This window comes from Cavia porcellus, unplaced genomic scaffold, assembly GCF_034190915.1.
Source record: "Cavia porcellus strain 051 isolate PalLab524CR breed Dunkin Hartley unplaced genomic scaffold, mCavPor4.1 scaffold_23, whole genome shotgun sequence".
In the NCBI taxonomy this organism is placed as follows: domain Eukaryota; kingdom Metazoa; phylum Chordata; class Mammalia; order Rodentia; family Caviidae; genus Cavia; species Cavia porcellus.
Window position 1 is genome coordinate 8,211,511 of NW_026947506.1, and position 10,282 is coordinate 8,221,792.

The following is a 10,282-nucleotide window of genomic DNA, read 5'->3' on the forward strand; positions in this document are numbered from 1 at the left end:
AGACATAGGCAAAGACATTCTGAACACAACTGCAACTGCCTGGGAAATAATACCAAGAATCAACAAATGGGATCACATCAAATTAAAAAGCTTCTGCACAGCAAAGGAAACGACCAACAAGGTGAAGAGACACATTCAGAATGGGATGAAAATAGCCAGCTATTCCTCAGACAGGGGTCTAATATCTAGAATATAAACAGAGCACAAAAATATTAGATCCTCAAAGTAAAAGACCCAATGAAAAATGGGCAACTGAAATAAATATACGCCTCTCAGTAGAAATTCAGATAGCAAACACATGTGAGAAAAATGTTCAGCATTGCTGGTCATTAGAGAAACACAAATTAAAACAACACTGAGATTCTATCTTACTCCAGAGAGAATGACATCATCAAGACAGCAAATAATAACAAATGCTGGTGAGGTGGTGGGGAGCGAGATTTGACATTGTTGGGGGACAAGACCAGCTAGTTCATCCCCTGTGGAGATTCCTTATAAAAATAAATAAAAATTCCATTTGATCCAGCTGTTCCCCTTCCAGGGAACTGACTGAACTAAAGGTATCATGGTACAGGGAGCCGTGCATAGCCGTGTGTATAGCAGCACAGCTCAGAACAGCTAAACCTTGGGAGCACTTTGGTGTCCATCAAAGATAAATGTGTGTGGATAAAGAAAACGTGGTGTTACGCACAGTGCAGTCCTGCCGTGCCACAGAGAGAGAGAAACTCGAGTCACTGTGAGGAAATGGATGTCCTTGAGACAAAGGGTTAAGTGAGGAAATCAGACACACAAGTTTCAGTAGCACATGATTTCTCTCCTAGCAGAAACCGAAGCCCAAAACATAGTGAGAAGGGGGAAAGGGAGGAAAATGTGCTCTGTACACGTAACAAGTCCCCTTGAGGAACGCCATCAGCATGCCTGGCTCACGTGCTATTAAAAAGAAGAAAAGCTGAAGAAAAACAAAGTGGAAACCAAAAGTGAGAGCCAACTTCTGCAAATTGTGTATCTAAGAAAGTATTTGTATCTAGAGTACAAAAAGGATTTTATAACTCAAGACAAAGACAAAACTCAACGATAAAACAGGCAGGGGATCTGTGAAAACTTTGAGGGGGAAAGCACGTGAGGTGTCCTTCGTCCACAGGATAATGAGCCTCACACCGGTCATCTCCAGCTGTAACTCAGGCCACCGAATCCCCACCCGAGCCCCCCGCATTTCTACACTGCATTTTCTCCACTTGACAGATGGGGAAACTGAGCCTTGGTGGACCAGCCTGGCCCACTCAGGTCAGGATTGGCCACATGTGGGGGCTCATGCTCATGGGACCCCCAGCCCAGGAGTGCCTGGGGTAACACTCAAGCTGTAAGCCTCCCGTAACTGACCTTCTGGCGTCCGTGCCAACGACAGTGGACGACCCGCAGCTGACAGAGCCATTACACGTAAACCAGGCTCATGCAAAAAAATTAAAATATCACCAAAATCCAAGCAATAGCTTAAACAACACCAGAGTAGGCTCAGAGCAGCTGGTGACCGGGGCCAGGACGTGACTGATCCTCCTCTTCAAATGTTCCAGTCACTTAAACATTCACTGGCGCTGCGGCACCACTGGGGAAACAGCTTCAGTCAGTTAAATGCCCCAAATCATAACAGAAAATACCCGAAGCGACTTGTTGGCCGCTGTACTCTCTGAAGAAAGCGCTAAACACTGACGCGGGGTAAGAAGAGTCCCAGGATTCCCGCTTTGGCGTTTGGAAGCCTTGCTGAGCGGCCCTCTGCATCAGCTCCTGGGGTGCTCCTGGTGTGATTCTGTGCACGGTCACCCTGTGCACTGCCCGCTGCCCGCTGCACAGCCTGCAGGCCTCGGTGACCTGCGAGCCGGGTCCTTGGCCTCCTCCGTATCACCCCACACTCCCGCCCCCCTCCCTGCTGTCCAGCAGAACTGGGCTCCTACACTGAGCCCCAACCTCCCTTTCCCCAGAGATGTGGCACCTTGGGCCTGTGTGTGCCTGTCTCTGGAGGGGCTGCAGGCGCCTCAGGTCCCCTTCACATCTCCGTGTCCCCTGCTCTGAGCCTCGTGCCAAGTGTGTCATCAGGTAACACCCCACAGGCACATGAGCCAGTCCCCGAGGAAGTGTGACGCTCCATCCTCTGCCTGCCACGGGGAGAGAGCACAGCCTCAGCATGGCTGCCTTTGGGGTCTGCTGGAGAACACTCGCTCCTTCAGGCCCCCCATCTGGAAAAGCTCTGACACAGAACAGGGAAGATGTGGCTGTCTCCGCTGGCCAATGGGGTGGTCAGGGGCTGTCCCCTTGGCTGCCTCCCAAACTGTGAGCCTGGCCTCCAGGGCCTCCATGCCCAGCCCTGCTGCATTGCACCCTAAGCCTGTGACTCCTTCCTTAGGCCAGCGGGAGCTGGACTTCCTCCACCTGGGACCAAAAATTTCACTCACCAAGCACAACAGTGGGTGCTCAGGACATAGAATCCGCTACCTCTCATGCAGGAAGCAGGCTGCTCCCCTATTTGGGACACTTCCAGATAGGCCCACTCCCTGGAGGAGAACTTGTGGGCTGACTCTAGGGAGAAGGGGGAGGACTTTGGTGGCACTGGAGTCCTTTGAGATGCCAGCTCTCATTCCTCCCCAGTACCCATCACCGTGCACCACGGTCCAGCCAGAGGGCGAGCGTAGTTTATGGTAACACGCTGTGCATTTCAAATTAGCTCAGAAAGAGGGTCTTATACATTTTCACTACAAAACACTGGCAGATGCTTGAGGGACAGATCTGCTGATTGGCCTGATTTGATCATCTCACAACACACACACATCAAAGCATCACACCGCGCCCCCTATGTATGTGCGATTCTTATGCATCAGTAGTTTGGTTTTTTTTTTAAGTGTCCCTCAGATGTATTTGGCTCCTCCTCTGGCCAAGCCTTTCCCTCATCCTCCTCCTGTCCCCAGGGTAGGCCGGGTCCCCTTCTCAGAAGCAAAAGGCCCCTGGCTTCACCTCCCACCTCCATTCTGGGTGCACAGAGACCACAGTCTGCGGCTTCAACTCTTGCTTGTCTGACTGAGGAAATCAGGCTCTTCATACATGTCACAGACTTTTAAATTTTTTTATTTTATTTTATTGAGACAGAGTCTTATTATGTAGTTCACGTTGGCCTTGAACTCGCTCTGTAGCTCAGGTTGGATTCAGACTCACAGTGATCCTCCTGCTTCAGCCTCCCAAGTGCTGGGATAACAGGCATGCACCACCATGCCTGAAGTCCCAGATTTTTGATACAACCATAATAGCCCTGTGTATTCATGGGGTACAGCGTGATGTTCCGATCCACTTATCCACACTGAGTATCAGTTGTTTCAGGACCTATCATCTGCAGCATTTACCATTTCTCTGTTAGGCACACACGCAAACTCCTCTCTTCTAGCTGCATTGGATGACAGCATTTCGGAGATGATGGCCACCGCACATGGCCCTGGGACTGATTAGGCCAGGGCTGTGTGACCCAGATGAGGCCAAGGAAGCTGCCCCAACAGGCAGGGCACTGGGGAGCAGCGGAGGGGAGCCTGACTCTGCAGCCTGCGGGAGAGTGGAACGTGCCTTGCGGTGCTGCTGGGTTTCCTGAGGGAAACGGCCACCGCCGTGGGGAATGTTTGGGGAAATCACCTTTCCCCGGTGCCCCGTTCAGCTGGTCACTGTGATCGCTCCTGTGTGCCAGGAGCTGTGACCTGCGTGCTGCCCCAGCACTGGCTGACCCGGTGTGGAAGTTTGCCATGGCACATCTGGGCTGGCTGTGAGGTCCGGAACAGCACCCCAGATCCCTCTACTGGACAGGACAAGATGGGACACTTGCGCTTGAGAAAATCCTTTGGCAGTTGTGAGGATATAATTGGGGACCGCTGGTCCCCAGGGAGCCCTGCCTCCGTGAAGGGGAAGGGTGGGAGCTGGGGTTCTGTGCTTATTTGCTGCCTCCTCTTGTTCTGGCCGGACATGACGCGTGTGCCTTTCCTGTCAGGGGAACAGCAGGTGGTTTTCCAGATCTTCTGCCATAAAGCCCGTGTCCTTTTCATCAGCCTTCCTTCCCGAAGCAGGTCCTGAGGAGGAGGGGGCGGCCACAGGCCACAGCGTATTTTTCATTTAGCACTTCAGCTGGAAGTCAAGGTGACAAGCCACATGTGGAGGCAGATAATTTGTAACATAGTACCGTTCCAGCCTCCGCACTTTGAGAATTCTCTCCTATTAGGTTAGTAATACCCTTGGGTGTTCAAAGAGAAAATAGCTCCCATTAATCCACCCCGCCCCCAGCAGTGCATGTGAAGAACACTGAGTGAACCCTGGTGGGCTGCACGGGCCAGCCTGAGGGGCAGTGCTGGGCCTCTGCTGCCCGGCTTAGTTCTTCTCATAAGGAACTTGTAAGGAAGATCCAAGCCCAGAGACTCAGCGCACAGCACACACAGTCAGCTGGAGGTGAATCTTAGGAAAGCTGCTTTACCTCTCCGGCCTGCAATGTCTTCGTTAGCTGCATGGAAGGAAGATGCGTCTAAATATCATTGAGATCACACATGAGATGGACGGGCAATGGAGTACACGGTTCAGAAGTCACAAGGCACGGGAGGCACGGGAGCCGGAGGAGGGACAGAACCTGGGAGTCTGGTTTTACGAGGAACAGGACTAACATATTCCGAGTGAGATGGAGGACTGGTCCCCATGTCTCTTCTGAAAGTTGAGGTGTGCATCACTGGTTGGGAAATTCTGCTGCGACAAGCCTGATCCACTGCCAGGGAAATGGATTTACTTGAGGTTCTGGGTCTGAAGAGGCGGCTGGGCAAACTGATTAGGGACTGAAACCTCCACAAACTGTGAGCTAAATAAACCTTTCCTCCTTTAATTTGGAGTGTTAGGTATTCTATCTCAGCAATGAGAGAAAAGCAACTAACACCAAAGGTTTTTTCATAGTTAGAAAACTAAAGGGGCCACCACCTAGAGACACTCACTGGAATAATGATGTAGTTAAAGGCAGGGGACGCCATTCAGGTCCCACAGGAAGTGTCAGGTCCAGTCAGGGGACTGATGAAGAGAGGATAAACGTCAGCAAGAACCTTCACTGTGGTTTCCAGTGGCAGGGAGGGAAGCAGCCTTGGGACAAGTTAGTTTGAATAATTTCAGCAGGCTCTGAAGAATCACGGGGCATGGGCAATTGTCCTAGTCATTGCATGCCCAGCCCTCAAGAGTCAGGAAAGGTGACTGGGGCTGTGGGCTTTGGATTAGGTGGTCAGTGTGGGTACAGGGCTGTTCAGTGTCTCTCCAAATAGGCCAGCCCTTCGGGACAGTCTCTGCCTTGATTTCTTTTCTCTCATTGATAAACAAAATACTTAATACCCAAAATTAAAGATGGAAAAGTTTATTTAGCTCACAGTTTGTGGAGGTTAATCACCAGGCTCCAAGGCAGGGTGGCGTGGCACTGGGGCAACACTTCTAGACAACAGAAGACAACAAAATAAACAAGAGCAAGAAGGAGAGCAAGCCTCCTTTCCTCCCTTATATTATAAGAAGGCTACCACACCCAGGGTGAGGTGTAGCACTCTCAACATCGCGGTGCCTTTTGCATAGGATGAGGATGTTTACAAAGAGACAACCCCGGCCCTCTCCTCAGTCGCTTAGTTAAACTTCACAACTTCTCAAATCAATTCAATGCATCAACCTTAACAGGATCTCTAGGACCATCAAGACCCAGATGTTACAGCATCAGAAACACAGGACATAAAAGGTTCCACTTCAGTCCAAAGCATCATGAACTGAGAGCAGTTGTGGGATCCAAAGGAGAACACTATACACAGGAATGAATAAAGCAGGTCATTTAAGTTAATTCACAATTAAAATAGAAATCTGGTCAATATACAATAACTTCTGTATTTAATAATGCTGCTTTTAGATAAGACTACAATGGAGTTTATTGAGTGGGTGGTTTAAACTTGCAGTTACTTTTTTAAGGAGGAGGTTAGAAATATTAAATAATTTGAGGGTTTTTAAAATAAAACCATATCCTCAAGAATGCATACTAAAAAGGATATTAATATTTATTGCTTCTAAGCCAGAAGAGGATAAATTGGGTTACAAGAAAATTCAAAACTTTTATTCAACAAAAGATAAGGTAAATAAAATGGAAAGATAAGCTAGTTTGGAAAAGGATGCATGTAACACATATAACTGTCAAGAATCTGATTCCAGAATTTATAAACAAATCCTGGAGCTCAGTGTGAAAAATAATGAGTGCCAACCGTATTTGTTATGCTTTATTGTCTTAAAATATATAAAGCAAATAAGATAAGACACCAAGATCTGATCAAAATTTGAATTTGATGGATGATACTGGGTGTTCTCAGAGCCTCTTCACTGCTGTGTCTTTCAAGGGTTTTCTAATTTTGTCAAGAGTTACAGAGAACTGTAAATATTACAGCAGAACCAAACAGGCCCATTCCATTCCCAAGTCCTTCCCAGCCACCACCCTGGAAAGCAAACCCTCACTGTCCCCTCCCCGTGGTGGGCAGCACCTGCGGTGACCAGCAAGCAGCGATGGTGACGTCGGGGAGGGCCCTGAAGGGCTGAGATCTGTGCTTCCCCGCTGCAGGGAGCTCCTTTCTCTCTAGGGTGGCAGGTGTATTCTCCATCTGGCTTCGCTCTGGGCACAGAGTCCCTTTGGGGAGTGTTCCCTGGAGCCCCCACTCCATGGCATCAAGCGACAGAGTCACAGGCAGCCGCCTGGGCTCACAGGGGGTGGAAGAAAGACTGTTTCATTTCTGCAATGGAATTTTCACTGATTCTTGGGGCTTGCTTCTCACTCTTATCGTCTGACTAAAGATGTCAACATGAGGAGACCCAGTCCAGCCCATACTGGGGGGAAACAGAGAGCCTGCAGTAGCATCCAAGCCCTGAGTGTTCCAGACTCTACAGAGCAGGGTTTTTTCATAGAGTTTAAATATCAGAGGCACAAAACTTATGGAAATTACTCTTTAAGAAAGACTAGGGGGAAAAGTGACTTGGGAATCCCATTTTAAATCCAAAAAGCATGTTCATAAATCGGCATGCAAGGGGTTTTATATATTGGATGGCTTGTTCCTTTTTTAAATTTAAAATATTTAGTTTTGTTTCTTTGAGGCAAGATCTGGGTATGTAGTTCAGGCTGGCCTTGAACTCATTGTGTGGCCTTCAATGGCCTCAAACTCAAGGTAGACCTCCTGCCTCAGCCTCCTGAGTGCTAGAATTATAGGCGTGCACCACCACATCCAGCTTGCTTTTTTATATGCTATAGAATATTTCCAAAGGTAAAATATTCACTCAAATGATACTAAAAATTCAGAAATCTGAACAGGCAAAAAACCTGACAACACACTCGTGGTGGGAAGCTGTGATCCTCGTGTTCTGCTGCCCGGCAGCTCTAAACCCATCAGCCAGACAGTCATGCATGCTCCACAGTGGTTCAAGCTGGAGGGATCACGTTAATCAGGCAGGGGAGTGGGGATAAAATAAATAAATTGCAGCATACCAGCACAGCTCTGGATGTTCTTGGGGGAAGGATGGCGAGAATGGGAAAATAAAGAGAGAAAGCTGGGGTCACGTGGAGCCCTCTCTCCTAATGGGGGAGAAGGGAACTGCTCAACCAGCGCAGCATGTTTATTCATACACTCAGGAGGTCAATGTCAATCCCCAGTGCTGATGCTAATACTAATATTAATACTATTAAGGAAACCTTAATGAATGAATTCCATCAATATGTAAAATGGAAAACCACATAGGCTTATCCCAGGAGTGCAAAGTTTACTTAATCTGTACCTTCATGATCAGCAAATAAGTCAGGCACACAAGCTTGGATATCACATGATTTCTTTTATATGAGGAACCCAAAGGATAAATAAAGAGCAAAATAAAAGATAGATCACAGGAAGTAGTGAGATGCTTTTCTCAAATGAGGAGGGGAACAAGAGATGGAGGGAGGGTAAGGAAAGAGATACAGAGAAAACAGTGTGAAGGGGACAAATGGACATAGGCTTTTCCAGGTGGGACGGGACTGAGAGATGGAAGGGGCCGGGAGGGATAAGGGGTAAGGGACAGAAAAATGAATTAAGATGCGTCAGGCACACGTTCCAGCTCCCCACAATAAGCGCAATCATCTTTTTTTTTTGGTGCCAGGGGTCAAACTCAGGACCTCGCGTTTGCCAAGCAGGCTCTTACACCACCGATCTAAACCCCTGGCCAAGCACAATCACCTTGCACTGCAAACACATACTAATAAAAAGGTCAATCAATGCAACAAACCACACTAATAAGCAAAATAAAAAAAGATATCATCATTTCAGTGGATGGGACAAACCATATACATATCTTATCTTTTAAAAAGCAATACTTAGAAACTGAGAATTTGCCTCAACCTGATAAAGAGCACACACGCACACACACACAAAGTAACATCATACATGATGAAATGCTGATGCTTTAACCCTAAGAACAGGCAATTTACAACTTCGCAACATATTTTAGCAACCCTAGCCAGAGCTATAAGGCAAGAAAAATAAATAAAAGGCAGAGATTGAAAAGGAACACAAAGACTTCATTTATGAATGTTAAGACGGTCTTTGGAGCTAATCCAAAATCTACTTTCTTGGAGAAATTAAAACTATTAAGCCTAGTTGGATTTCCACACCCTAAAAATAAGAAATGAAAAATTTAAAGATACCATCTATAGTGGCTAAAAAATTAAAATATTTACAGGCAGATTTAATTAAAATCAAGGGAGAGAGAGAACACATTAGTAAACTGAAAGGTTGGATCGCTCAGGAAGGATCTGGATCCATATCCACAGTAGTGCTAATCAAAATCTCAGCAGGCTTTTGTTGCAGTTTTATAATAAATCTTGAAAACAAGAGTGTCCATCTTCTGTACTTTTTTAAGATGCTTTAGCTGCCTCAGTACAGTCAGAGTTAACTTGTCAATTTCTATAAATCCACTTGAAGTCATTCATAAGGGGATTCTGTAGAATCTGCAGATCAGTAGGTGGCGAATTTAATTGTCAACAGCATCAAGCCTTCTAATCTATGATTCCTGTTGGATTTTCTTTTTTCTCTTCTTTGTTAGCATATGTTTAGATTTCCATCTGTCACCTCAGGATATTCTATATTTTCTTGCATCTCTTTTCTTACTTGTGATGCTATGCAACTGACTGTATATACAAAGTATCAAGTTAACTCATTAAACAAAAGTCTTCAAACAATTGGTTAGGATCAATCAAGTATCAATTAGGAAACAATACATCTTGACCCTCCCCTCATGCCAAAATTACACAGAGTGTGTGTATAAAGACCTAAAACCAAGACTTAAAATTACAATCCAACTAGAAGAGAGAACAGGAGAAAATTCTGTGGCTTGGGTTTTATTATTTACTTATTCTGTGCTATTGGGGATTGAACCCAGAGTCTTGCACACGCTGCACAAGTGCTCCACTGCTAACCAACATTGCTAATCACTACTACTATTAGTATTTTAATTTGAAATAAGGTGTCTTGCTAAGTTGCCTTGGCCTTGAACTTACAATCCTCCTGCTTCAGCCTCCCAAGTAGCTAGGATTGCAGGCTGTGCCATCACTCAGCATGACATTGGTTTTAGAGATTTTTAGTTAGCACATTGCTATGGTCTGAATGTTTGGGTTCCCCCATGTTAACACATAGAAATGCTCACCCCCAAGATGCGGTATACGAAGGTTACGGAGACATGTGGGAGGTGATTAGGCATGGCAGTGGGACCCTCATGAGTAGGACCAAAGCTCTTACTCTTTTGGTTTTTTGAGACAGGGTCTCACTGTGTAGTCCAGGCTGGCCTCAAACTCATGGCAATCCTCCTGCCTCAGCCTCCTAGGTGCTAGATTACAGGTGTGCACAACCATTCCTGGCCAATCAGTGCTCTACAAAGAGGTCTGAGAGGTTTGTGTGCAGTGTCCACCTCATGGGGACAGCGGCTGCACCAGATACCACATCTGCCAGCCCCGGGGCTAGGGCCCCCTGGTCTGCACAACCTTAGGGTGCATAACTGTTACATATGAGCCATCTACAATGTTTCCTTTCAACAGCGTGGGAGTGCCAGACACAAAAAATACAAAATGATAAATCAAGACTTTGTGAAAAAAACTTTCATTTTTAGAGAAATTAAAAGCAAGCCAGGCTTAAAAATCTTTGCAAAATGTATACAATATCTGATAAGGCTTGTATCAAATTATAGGAGAAAATCTTATAAT